At 51.4% G+C, this 13,824-nt stretch overlaps 1 protein-coding gene across 1 annotated transcript in view; it reads left to right on the forward strand.

Moving 5' to 3' along the window:
- SEMA5B (semaphorin 5B) overlaps positions 1 to 13,824 on the forward strand; it is a 265,455-nt gene that overhangs the window by 107,186 nt on the left and 144,445 nt on the right. The gene's annotated exons all lie outside the window — the stretch shown is intronic.

Genomic DNA, 13,824 nt, shown 5'->3' on the forward strand with positions numbered 1-13,824 from the left:
GGGAGTGGGGGGCTTGGGGCGCCTGGGGGAGTGTGACTCCTGGAGGCTTGGGGCGCCTGGGGGAGTGGGGGGCTTGGGGCGCCTTGGGGAGTGTGACTCCTGGAGGCTTGGGGCGCCTGGGGGAGTGGGAGGCTTGGGGTGCCTGGGGGAGTGGGGGGCTTGGGGCGCCTGGGGGAGTGTGACTCCTGGAGGCTTGGGGCGCCTGGGGGAGTGGGGGGCTTGGGGCGCCTGGGGGGCTTGGGGCGTCTGGGGGCACGGGCTGCCTGGCGGAGCGAGGCATTTTGGATTATCTTTTTGGCCTTTTCCTGATTACACCTCGTCAGTTTTTGGAGACGTCTTCAGACATTTGCTTTCTTCACTTATGAAGATGTTTCTAAGGAAAAGCACCGAAACCTCAGAAAAGCTGTCAGGTGTGAAGAGCGCAGGATTCTGCTCGGATCGCGTTTGATGGGACGGCGCCGCATCCATCCTCGCGGTACGTGATCCTCATCCTGTGCAGGAGAATCACTCTCATTATCTGCTCCACTGCTGGAGGCCGGGGACGACGTCTGCAGAAGACTTTATTACATTCTTCCTCCGGAGCAGAAATCTAAGGCTATGTGCACACGTTACGGATTTCAGTGCGGATTGTTCCGCTAAATTTTTGAAAAATCTGCAGGTAAAACGCACTGTGTTTTACCTGCGGGTTTCCAGCGTTTTTTGTGCGGATTCCACCTGCGGATTCCTATTATGGAGCAGGTGTAAACCGCTGCGGGATCCGTACAAAGAATTGACATGCTGCGGAATAAACAACGCTAAGTTTCCGCGCATTTTTTTCCGCAGCATGTGCACTGTGGATTTGGTTTTCCATAGGTTTACATGGTTCTGTACAACACATGGAAAACTGCTGCGAATCCGCAGCCAAATCCGCAATGTGTGCACAGAGCCTTAACATAAGAAGCATCCTATTTACTGTGGGGGAACCGAGTTCATGCGCAGCGTTCACCACTAGGGGGAGCACAGCTGCCTCCTACTGATGGATTTCTGCTTCACCAGCTCCCCCTAGTGGTGACAGCCGGCAGACAGCACTAGGGTGCATTGATGTCCGTGTGAAGGGAGCAGAGGGTTCGGCGCAGTGTGTCAGGAATGATCAGGGCGACCTCCTGCAGTTGTCACAGTGAGAGGCAATCTGATTCCTGCCGATTGACCAGGCTACAATCTAATTTCTACATTACAATCCGCAGGGAAAAATCCGCATAAAGCCGATGTAAGCGCCCCATGGAGGGGTGTGAAGATATTTGGTGCGGTCAGATGCACCCGTGGTGATATGGAGCTTACATATATACTGCCACAGGTGGAGAGGGGGTCCCGGGGCAGGAAATTGTAACGTGGCTGACCTATTAGACCCTGTGCCCCACATCCGGCCCCCTGAGGGTGTGCGGGGCTTAATCCGCTTATTACTGCTGTGATTTATATTGCGGGCATAAATTAGACCCTACAAATTACCCCGTTCCCTCTCCGGGCTCCACACAAAGCCTCACTGTGCCCCCCGCATCCTCAGCTCGCAGCCCCTGCCCTCGTCCCCCCACAATCAGCTGCCATTATCCCCGCCGCAGCGGTCCGGGCAGCGAGGGGAATTATACAGAGCGAGTAAATGCAGGCCGCTGGCCCCATTCTGCTGTGTGAACACGGACAACACGACATTACTGGCTTGTGAGACCTGTGCGCTCTTAACCCCTTCATGATGACCCACCGGGCTGCGAAACGCGTCTGTGACCATACCCTGCAGATCCGCCAGCATCCAGGGGGTTAAGTGATCGTCAGACGTTGGGAATTTGAATTCTTTGTCCTGATCCCGCAGACGATCTGCAGCAGCTTCAGCTTCAGGGGCCGCGCCGCAGAGCCGGGTGAGCGCGACGTGCACAAGGGAAGGTGGATGTCATCTCCGCTGCTGTCACCGTCATCTCTGGACACACCAGAGGAAAATATTACTACCAGCCCGAAAACTGAGAACAAAGGAACCTGCACCCTCTATATGTGCTGTACCGTCCAAAAGTCTTAGGCAGGTGTGGGAGAAATACTGCAGAGTCAGAAGAAGAAAAGGCTTCCAGGATGACAAGGGTTAATACGTTATTTTATCAATGAATGACACCGTGATTTAGAAAAGACAAATGTAAATCCCCTCAGTATCTGGTGACCGCCCGTCTCCTCCATCATCAGTATCTGGTGACCGCCCGTCTCCTCCATCATCAGTATCTGGTGACCGCCCATCACCTCCATCATCAGTATCTGGTGACCGCCCGTCTCCTCCATCATCAGTATCTGGTGACCGCCCATCACCTCCATCATCAGTATCTGGTGACCGCCCGTCTCCTCCATCATCAGTATCTGGTGACCACCCGTCTCCTCCATCATCAGTATCTGGTGATCGCCCGTCTCCTCCATCAGTATCTGGTGACCGCCCATCTCCTCCATCATTAGTATCTGGTGACCGCCCATCTCCTCCATCATCAGTATCTGGTGACCGCCCGTCTCCTCCATCATCAGTATCTGGTGACCGCCCGTCTCCTCCATCATCAGTATCTGGTGACCGCCCGTCTGCTCCATCATCAGTATCTGGTGACTGCCCGTCTCCTCCATCATCAGTATCTGGTGACCGCCCGTCTCCTCAATCATCAGTATCTGGTGACCGCCCATCTCCTCCATCATCAGTATGTGGTGACCGCCCGTCACCTCCATCATCAGTATCTGGTGACCGCCCGTCGCCTCCATCATCAGTATCCGGTGACCGCCCGTCTCCTCCATCATCAGTATCTGGTGACTGCCCGTCTCCTCCATCATCAGTATCTGGTGACCGCCCGTCTCCTCCATCATCAGTATCTGGTGACCGCCCGTCTCCTCAATCATCAGTATCTGGTGACCGCCCATCTCCTCCATCATCAGTATGTGGTGACCGCCCGTCACCTCCATCATCAGTATCTGGTGACCGCCCGTCGCCTCCATCATCAGTATCCGGTGACCGCCCGTCTCCTCCATCATCAGTATCTGGTGACTGCCCGTCTCCTCCATCATCAGTATCTGGTGACCGCCCGTCTCCTCCATCATCAGTATCTGGTGACTGCCCGTCTCCTCCATCATCAGTATCTGGTGACTGCCCGTCTCCTCCATCAGTATCTGGTGACCGCCCGTCTCCTCCATCATCAGTATCTGGTGACCGCCCGTCTGCTCCATCATCAGTATCTGGTGACTGCCCGTCTCCTCCATCATCAGTATGAGGTGACCGCCCGTCACCTCCATCATCAGTATCTGGTGACCGCCCGTCGCCTCCATCATCAGTATCCGGTGACCGCCCGTCTCCTCCATCATCAGTATCTGGTGACCGCCCGTCTCCTCCATCATCAGTATCTGGTGACCGCCCGTCTCCTCCATCATCAGTATCCGGTGACCGCCCGTCGCCTCCATCATCAGTATCTGGTGACCGCCCATCTCCTCCATCATCAGTATCTGGTGACCGCCCGTCTCCTCCATCATCAGTATCCGGTGACCGCCCGTCTCCTCCATCATCCGTATCCGGTGACCGCCCGTCGCCTCCGTTATCCGCTATATCGGTGATGAAGCATAGTGGGCGGCTGGCATCGGTCACATACTCGCTCATGCACCGTGGAGCTTCCGGTGTTTTGGAGGTTTCCTCGCTGTGGCCTTTCTTGTTACTGTCCTAAATGGGCTGATAACAGAGAGCAGTTGCACCCTGTGAACAGTCAGTGTGGACCAGTTGCCGGTGTATTATCTGCACTCCCCGAACACTATTCGGTCCCTCCACACCTCCGTTTTTTAAGGGCTGAAAATACAGACGCGCTCCCATTACACTCAATGGTGGTGCGCACGTGTCAGGACTGTGTCCATGTGAAAAGCTGCAGACGTGTCCGTTTATCAGCAGCACGGACAGAATGTGCTGCACACTGATGACTCACGGATTATGTCTGTGTCATCAGTGTGACACGTACCGGCACCTGGGAACAGCAGAACAGTTCACGCTCCCCGAGATCAGCGCAACCAGGCGACAATGATGGGAGTTGTATCCAGCACCCGCTATGTCCCTCTTGTGTAAAATTAAACAATAAATAAAATGGTAACCAGCCGAGGGAAAGCAGACGGCCGCGGGCAGATGTTAATTTGGGAAAGGGGACAATATCCCATAAGGTCCCCAGGCTGTTACGAACAGCTGTATACTTAGCCTTTACTGGTAAATTTATGAGGGCCCCAATAAAAGGTAAAAAATAGCTTGGGGTCCCCCTATAAATTCAAGCCAGAAAAGGCTAAACAGACAGCTGTGGGCTGATATTAGTGACCTGGGAAGGGGTCAGAGATATTGCCCCCCCATCCCCATCGCTCTTCCCACTTGCCCTGTGGCGGTGGTAAGTGGGTTATAGGGTCGGGGTTGATGTCAGCTTTGTATTGTTAGCTGACATCGAGCCCAGGGGTTAGTAATGGAGAGGAGACTATAACACCCCACCATTACACTCTATTAAACATTTATTAAAAAACAAACTATTTTATACTCCGCTTTACGCCTAAAACCTATTGAAGTCCATGTCCCCGGTTAAACAAAATTAATAATCAACCTTTTTCCTCACCTGTGTGATGTGAAGATGATCCATACTGTCCCACGCCGTAATCCATCTCTGCTCCATCTGGTTTTCAAACTGGACGGCGCCGTGATGTGACCGCTCAGGATGAAGACTAGGAGACACTGAGCTGCTGCGAGCGGTGACGCCAGAGGTCACCGCCGGTCACTGAAGCTGCGTTCACACCCTCAGTTCACCGTGAGCCGAGATGATGAACTGCGGTGACCTCACTAAGCCCACGCCATTGTTTAGAATGAATTCTTTATTTTACGCACGATGGACATAGCGGGTGCTGATTACAACTCCCATCATTGTCGCCTGGTCGCGCGGATCACAGGGAGAACAGGAGGCTGAGATGAGAGCGAACTGTCGCGTACCGGCAGCACACGGATGTGACATACAGGGAGCACACAGATGTCGCGTACGGGCGGCACACGGATGTCGCGTACGGGGGGCACACGGATCTTCCCAGTACGGATTTTCCTGTACAGGAATCACCAGGGTGTGTGACGGAGCCGTAGACGGTGACCCCGGCCGCTCGCCCCGTTCTGCTGTTTCTCGTTCCTTCTACAGATGGGTGTTGTGATATTTGCAGACCCGCTGCCATATGTGATCGGTAATCCCGGATTAGCCGCCCCTCCCCCGCCACTGACCGATGTTTTCACATCTCCTTTATTTCCTGGTGTTTGTTTCCCTGTTGACTTTTAACCCCTCGCATCCTCATTTTCCTGATCTCTGGATTCTGCGGTCGGTGAGGAGCCGCGGCGTCATTTTTACTAAGTTTGCAAAAAAATGGAAAATCAAATCTAATAAGAACTTACGGCCTCACAAAAGCGAGAATAAACCTGGCGGTAAAATGTCGTATGAGTTATGATGGCGGCTGCTGAAGTCTCCAAAATCAGCCTGCGAATGACTGCGGGAAGGAAAGAAGTGCCGAAGCAGTCGTGTCCTGTGACTGCGACAGATCTGCAGATGAGCCCGTAGCACCACTCTTCCATAGTGCTTCCATAGCACCACCCCTGCCAGGTTCAAGAGAGGCCTGGATGTCTTCCTGGAGCAGAACAATATTGTATCATACAATTATTAGGTTCTGTAGAAGGACGTAGATCTGGGGATTTATTATGATGGAATATAGGCTGAACTGGATGGACAAATGTCTTTTTTCGGCCTTACTAACTATGTTACTATGTTACATAGTGTCTGAGCCCCCCACCCAACGGTGTAAGCACCTCCACTGCACAGGTGTGTGAGCTCCTCCCTCATATCCATGGGCATGTGAGCTCCTCCCCTGTGAGGCCACGTGAGCTCCTCCCCCGCGAGGCCACGTGAGCTCCTCCCCCGCGAGGCCACGTGAGCTCCTCCCCCGCAAGGCCATGTGAGCTCCTCCCCTGCGAGGTCATGTGAGCTCCTCCCCCACACAAGGGTGTAAGCGCCTCTCCTGCACAGGTGTGTGAGCTCCTCCCTCTTATCTATGGAGATGTGAGCTCCTCCTCATATCCATGGGCATGTGACCTCCCCCCGCGTGGCCATGTGAGCTCCTCCCCCACCCAACGGTGTAAGCACCTCCCTTTGCACAGGTGTGTGAACTCCTCCATCATATCTATGGACATGTGAGCTCTTCCCCCGCGAGGTCATGTGAACTCCTCCCACACCCAAGGGTGTAAGCGCCTCCCCTGCACAGGTGTGTGAGCTCCTCTCTCATATCCATGGGCATGTGAGCTCTTCTCCCCCGCGAGGCCATGTGAGCTCCTCCCCCACCCAAGGGTGTAAGCACCTCCCCTGCACAGGTGTGAGCTCCTCCCTCATATCCATGGGCATGTGACCTCCCCCACGTGGCCATGTGAGCTCCTCTCCCCGGCGAGGCCATGTGAGGTCCTCCCCCACCCAAGGGTGTAAGCACCTCCCCTGCACAGGTGTGTGAGCTCCTCCCTCATATCCATGGGCATGTGACCTCCCCTACGTCGCCATGTGAGCTCCTCCCCCACCCAAAGTTTGTAAGCACCTCCCCCTGCACAGGTTTGTGAGCTCCTCCCTCATATCCATGGGCATGTGAGCTCCTCCCCCACGAGGCCATGTGAGCTCCTCTCCCCGGCGAGGCCATGTGAGCTCCTCCCCCACCCAAGGGTGTAAGCGCCTCCCCTGCACAGGTGTGAGCTCCTCCCTTATATCCATGGGCATGTGACCTCCCCCGCGTGGCCATGTGAGCTCCTCCCCCACCAAAGGGTGTAAGCACCTCCCCCTGCACAGGAGTGTGAGCTCCTCCATCATATCTATGGACATGTGAGCTCCTCCCCCACGAGGCCATGTGAGCTCCTCCCCTGCGTGGCCATGTAAGCTCCTCCCCCATATAAGTGTATGATTCTTGTGCACAGTGATTTTCCTTTTGTTATTGTACTAACTCCTCCTCTGAATAGTGTATGCCCCTCCCCTGCTTAGTGACTCCTCCCTGACTGGAAGAGGTTTAGATGTCGGCAGTCGTAAATGATGCATCATGGGAAAATCATTCGTAGTTTATCTGCAGTTTTCAGGCGGGGGAGGGGGTGTCATCTTAACCTGAAGCCTCTTAAAGGGATATTTCATTTACATTTTATTTAATTTCCTTTTGGGTTTGGTGTTTTCAGGATCTCTGCTTGTTGAGTAGAAACCTTCATTTCCGGTAATTCTCCTCCTAATTGGAACTTTCCCTGCTGCTTCGTTATCAGTTTATGACATCATCACGAAGCCACTCCCCCATGGTGACCCGGGTCTGCAGAGGTCGGTGGTCCGGTCTCCCGTCACACCCATGAGTAGCTGCGGATGGATGAGATGCTGCGTCCTCGTCTCGCCTGTAATGAATTACACCGTTATCTTCCTTTTACCCTCGGGCTGTTTTTGGTGTTAATGTGCCGGTAACTTTATTGCATTGCCGATAAACAAATTGCTGCGAATAAAATTAACATATTCTCAATTAACTGTCAATCAGGTATGTTAACTCCGCGATGCCTGCCCTGCAAATAATGAACCGCTCCTGACTGATCATTGTGTCCTGCGCCTTTAAATATCAGCAGGTGCCCTGATCCCTCTCCCCGACCCTCACCCTGGTCATTTTCCCCAACTCCTTGCCCCTCCCCCTGACCCCTCGCCCTGATAACTCGCCCCAAATCCTCGCCTTGATCCCTCGCCATGATCTCTGGCCCTGATCTTTCACCCCGACTCCTTGCCCTGACCACTTAGCCCTGACCCCTCGCCCTGATCCCTCGACTCCTCACCCCGATCCCTTGCTCTGACCACACGCCACAACTCCTTGCCCTCACCCCTCGCTCTGACCCCTCTCCTTGACTCCTCGCCCTGACCCCTCGCCCTGACTCCTCGCCCTGACCCCTCTCCTCGACTCCTCTCCCAGATCCCTCGCCCCGACTCCTCGCCCTGACCCCTCGCTCCGATCCCTTGCCCCAACCCCTCGCCCTGACTCCTCTCCTCGATTCCTCTCCGAGATCCCTCACCCCGACTCCTCACCCTGACCCCTCGCCCTGACCCCTCGCTCCGATCCCTCGCTCCGATCCCTTGCCCCGACCCCTCGCTCTGACTCCTCGCCCCGACCCCTTGTCCTGACCCCTCACTCTGATCCCTCTACGTGACTCCTCACCCTGACCCCTCTCCTTAACTCCTCGCCCTGATCCCTCACTCTGACCCCTCACCCCGACCCCTCGCCCTGACCCCTCGCCCTGACCCCTCGCCCCGACCCCTCTCCTCAGCTTCTTGCCCCGACCCTCACCCTGACCCCTCACCCCGACACTTCGCCCTGACCCCTCACCCCGACACTTCGCTTTGACCCCTCACCCTGATCCCTCGTTTTGACCCCTCTCGACTCCTCGCCCCGACCCCTCGCCCTGACCCTTCTCGACTCCTCGCCCTGACCCCCTCGCCCTGACCCTTCTCGACTCCTCGCCCCGACCCCTCGCCCTGACCCTTCTCGACTCCTCGCCCTGAACCCTCACCCTGGTATGTTCCATCCTGGGTGATTTTGATGACCTGCAGATGTTAATAATTTATTCCTGTGCAGCGGTCGGCCGCAGCGCACCGTCACTCGCCATTTGCGTTCTGCGCCATAGCGGATTGCTGTGAATGATTTCTGCGGCGGCCCGCGACCGCGCTCCGATATCTGGCTGCTTTTATTTATGTACAACCTGCTTTCTCTGCGTCCTCAGCGATGAATTATTTAAGAAGCGCTCGTTTCCTGGGTCACGGGGCGCCGCCGAGCGAGAAAATATCATAAATCTCAGCAAACGGGGCCAGCGGCTTAAAGGGCAAAACCCCGAACATCCGAAAATCTCAGTCCTGAGTCGTCCTCTGCATTTAATGTTATCCTGCAAAAGCTGAGTGACCACCATCATGGCCGCACAGGGTCACACAGGCTGCAGCGTGGCATATGTACAGGAAGGGTTGTCATAGGGACGCAGGCAGAGCACTGAAATCAATGTGAAGCTGCGTTCTCGTGTGTTACACGTGGCAGCTCCTCCCTGAATTCTTCATTTAATTCCTCCATATCCGCTGGTTTGGCCCCGTGGCCGGGGTGGGGCGTGAATATTTCTGGAAAGAGTGCGTTTATTTGTTTTTATTGCCGTCATCTTGACTTTTTTCAGTCATGTCCCGAACAATCTACAGGGGGCAATGGGAGAGGGGCACAAACCTAATCATTAATGTGATATCATCGATTAATTGGGGTGTGAGAGTCTTATAGAGCGAGAACAGGACCACCGACACCGCGCCTGCAGAGCACGATGGCTGCGAACTCACTGACAACTGTTCACCAGATGAGGCCGCCGGGGCCCAAACGCGTCATCTGGAGGCAGCAGAGCTGGAAACGCTTCACTACATCAAGTCTGCCGACACAAAGACGTTCCCTGACCAGATAATAAGCTGGAATCAAGAGAAAGTAATAAAGTCCCTCTAAAAGGGGATGTCCACAGTCACACACCAGAGCCACTGCGTGTACACATTACATCACTGATCCTGTACTGATCCCGAATAACCTCCTGTACTATACTCCAGAGCTGCACTCACTATTCTGCTGGGGCAGTCACTGTGTACATACATTACTGATCCTGAGTTACAGCCAGTATTATACTCCAGAGCTGTACTCACTATTCTGCTGGTGCAGTCACTGTGTACATACATTACATTACTGATCCTGAGTTACCTCCTGTATTGTACCCCAGAGCTGCACTCACTATTCTGCTGGTGCAGTCACTGTGTATATACATTACATTACTGATCCTGAGTTACATCCTGTATTATACTCCAGAGCTGCACTCACTATTCTGCTGGTGCAGTCACTGTGTACATACATTACATTACTGATCCTGAGTTACATCCTGTATTATACTCCAGAGATGTACTCACTATTCTGCTGGTGCAGTCACTGTGTACATACATTACTGATCCTGAGTTACCTCCTGTATTATACTCCAGAGCTGCACTCACTATTCTGCTGGTGCAGTCACTGTGTACATACATTACATTACTGATCCTGAGTTACATCCTGTATTATACTCCAGAGCTGCACTCACTATTCTGCTGGTGCAGTCACTGTGTACATACATTACATTACTGATCCTGAGTTACATCCTGTATTATACTCCAGAGATGCACTCACTATTCTGCTGGTGCAGTCACTGTGTACATACATTACTGATCCTGAGTTACATCCTGTATTATACTCCAGAGCTGCACTCACTATTCTGCTGGTGCAGTCACTGTGTACATACATTACATTACTGATCCCGAGTTACACCCTGTATTATGCTCCAGAGCTGCACTCACTATTCTGCTGGTGCAGTCACTGTGTACATACATTACATTACTGATCCTGAGTTACCTCCTGTATTATACTCCAGAGCTGCACTCACTATTCTGCTGGTACAGTCACTGTGTACACACATTACATTACTGATCCTGAGTTACATCCTGTATTATACCCCAGAGCTGCACTCACTATTCTGCTGGTGCAGTCACTGTGTACATACATTACATTACTGATCCTGAGTTACATCCTGTATTATACTCCAGAGCTGCACTCACTATTCTGCTGGTGCAGTCACTGTGTGCATACATTACATTACTGATCCTGAGTTACAGTGGGGCAAAAAAGTATTTAGTCAGTCAGCAATAGTGCAAGTTCCACCACTTAAAAAGATGAGAGGCGTCTGTAATTTACATCATAGGTAGACCTCAACTATGGGAGACAAACTGAGAAAAAAAAATCCAGAAAATCACATTGTCTGTTTTTTTAACATTTTATTTGCATATTATGGTGGAAAATAAGTATTTGGTCAGAAACAAACAATCAAGATTTCTGGCTCTCACAGACCTGTAACTTCTTCTTTAAGAGTCTCCTCTTTCCTCCACTCATTACCTGCAGTAATGGCACCTGTTTAAACTTGTTATCAGTATAAAAAGACACCTGTGCACACCCTCAAACAGTCTGACTCCAAACTCCACTATGGTGAAGACCAAAGAGCTGTCAAAGGACACCAGAAACTAAATTGTAGCCCTGCACCAGGCTGGGAAGACTGAATCTGCAATAGCCAACCAGCTTGGAGTGAAGAAATCAACAGTGGGAGCAATAATTAGAAAATGGAAGACATACAAGACCACTGATAATCTCCCTCGATCTGGGGCTCCATGCAAAATCCCACCCCGTGGGGTCAGAATGATCACAAGAACGGTGAGCAAAAATCCCAGAACCACACGGGGGGACCTAGTGAATGAACTGCAGAGAGCTGGGACCAATGTAACAAGGCCTACCATAAGTAACACACTACGCCACCATGGACTCAGATCCTGCAGGGCCAGACGTGTCCCACTGCTTAAGCCAGTACATGTCCGGGCCCGTCTGAAGTTTGCTAGAGAGCATTTGGATGATCCAGCGGAGTTTTGGGAGAATGTCCTATGGTCTGATGAAAAAAAACTGGAACTGTTTGGTAGAAACACAACTTGTCGTGTTTGGAGGAAAAAGAATACTGAGTTGCATCCATCAAACACCATACCTACTGTAAAGCATGGTGGTGGAAACATCATGCTTTGGGGCTGTTTCTCTGCAAAGGGGCCAGGACGACTGATCCGGGTACATGAAAGAATGAATGGGGCCATGTATCGTGAGATTTTGAGTGCAAACCTCCTTCCATCAGCAAGGGCATTGAAAATGAAACGTGGCTGGGTCTTTCAACATGACAATGATCCAAAGCACACCGCCAGGGCAACGAAGGAGTGGCTTCGTAAGAAGCATTTCAAGGTCCTGGAGTGGCCTAGCCAGTCTCCAGATCTCAACCCTATAGAAAACCTTTGGAGGGAGTTGAAAGTCCGTGTTGCCAAGCGAAAAGCCAAAAACATCACTGCTCTAGAGGAGATCTGCATGGAGGAATGGGCCAAGATACCAACAACAGTGTGTGGCAACCTTGTGAAGACTTACAGAAAACGTTTGACCTCTGTCATTGCCAACAAAGGATATATTACAAAGTATTGAGATGAAATTTTGTTTCTGACCAAATACTTATTTTCCACCATAATATGCAAATAAATTGTTAAAAAACAGACAATGTGATTTTCTGGATTTTTTGTTCTCAGTTTGTCTCCCATAGTTGAGGTCTACCTATGATGTAAATTACAGACGCCTCTCATCTTTTTAAGTGGTGGAACTTGCACTATTGCTGACTGACTAAATACTTTTTTGCCCCACTGTACCTCCTGTATTATACTCCAGAGCTGCACTCACTATTCTGCTGGTGCAGTCACTGTGTACATACATTACATTACTGATCCTGAGTTACATCCTGTATTATACCCCAGAGCTGCACTCACTATTCTGCTGGTGCAGTCACGGTGTACATACATTACATTACTGATCCTGAGTTATATCATGTATTATACCCCAGAGCTGCACTCACTATTCTGCTGGTGCAGTCACTGTGTACATACATTACATTACTGATCCTGAGTTACATCCTGTATTATACCCCAGAGCTGCACTCACTATTCTGCTGGTGCAGTCACTGTGTACATACAGTACATTACTGATCCTGAGTTACATCCTGTATTATACTCCAGAGCTGCACTCACTATTCTGCTGGTGCAGTCACTGTGTACATACATTACATTACTGATCCTGAGTTACATCCTGTATTATACCCCAGAGCTGCACTCACTATTCTGCTGGTGCAGTCACTGTGTACATACATTACATTACTGATCCTGAGTTATACCCTGTATTATACCCCAGAGCTGCACTCACTATTCTGCTGGTGCAGTCACTGTGTACATACATTACATTACTGATCCTGAGTTACATCCTGTATTATACCCCAGAGCTGCACTCACTATTCTGCTGGTGCAGTCACTGTGTACATACATTACATTACTGATCCTGAGTTACATCCTGTATTATACTCCAGAGCTGCACTCACTATTCTGCTGGTGCAGTCACTGTGTACATACATTACATTACTGATCCTGAGTTACATCCTGTATTATACCCCAGAGCTGCACTCACTATTCTGCTGGTGCAGTCACTGTGTACATACATTACATTACTGATCCTGAGTTACATCCTGTATTATACCCCAGAGCTGCACTCACTATTCTGCTGGTGCAGTCACTGTGTACATACATTACATTACTGATCCTGAGTTACATCCTGTATTATACCCCAGAGCTGCACTCACTATTCTGCTGGTGCAGTCACTGTGTACATACATTACATTACTGATCCTGAGTTACCTCCTGTATTATACCCAAGAGCTGCACTCACTATTCTGGTGATGGAGAAATCTTCCGCGTTCTGTTCTTCACTTTCTCCTCCTGTGCACTCTCTGTTGCACCTGCAGGTATTCTCAGTGATCGTCTTCTTCCTCCCCTGAGCCGTCACTTCACAGAGGACTCTGCTCTTTGTTCTTAATGTGAGTAGACTGGGGAACGAGGGGTTAACCCGTAAGGCGCAGTATCTGGAACTATTGGAAAAACTCTCGCCTTTTATCGGAAGCGTCCAGATTGCTGCACTTAAGGTGTAATCGCTGCTCAATAAAACAGTTGCAAGATCTTTGCTTGCAGTCAGTGATTGGGAACTTTCCGATTTACATTCTGACCATTATGTTTACAGGGCTCCTACTTTTCACAGCTGAGGACTTGTTACAATTGTATCCAGTCCAGACATCCCTCCAGGGTAAGTTCTCCATCTGCTCAGCTC

This window comes from Ranitomeya imitator, chromosome 7 (assembly GCF_032444005.1).
Source record: "Ranitomeya imitator isolate aRanImi1 chromosome 7, aRanImi1.pri, whole genome shotgun sequence".
Taxonomy (NCBI): domain Eukaryota; kingdom Metazoa; phylum Chordata; class Amphibia; order Anura; family Dendrobatidae; genus Ranitomeya; species Ranitomeya imitator.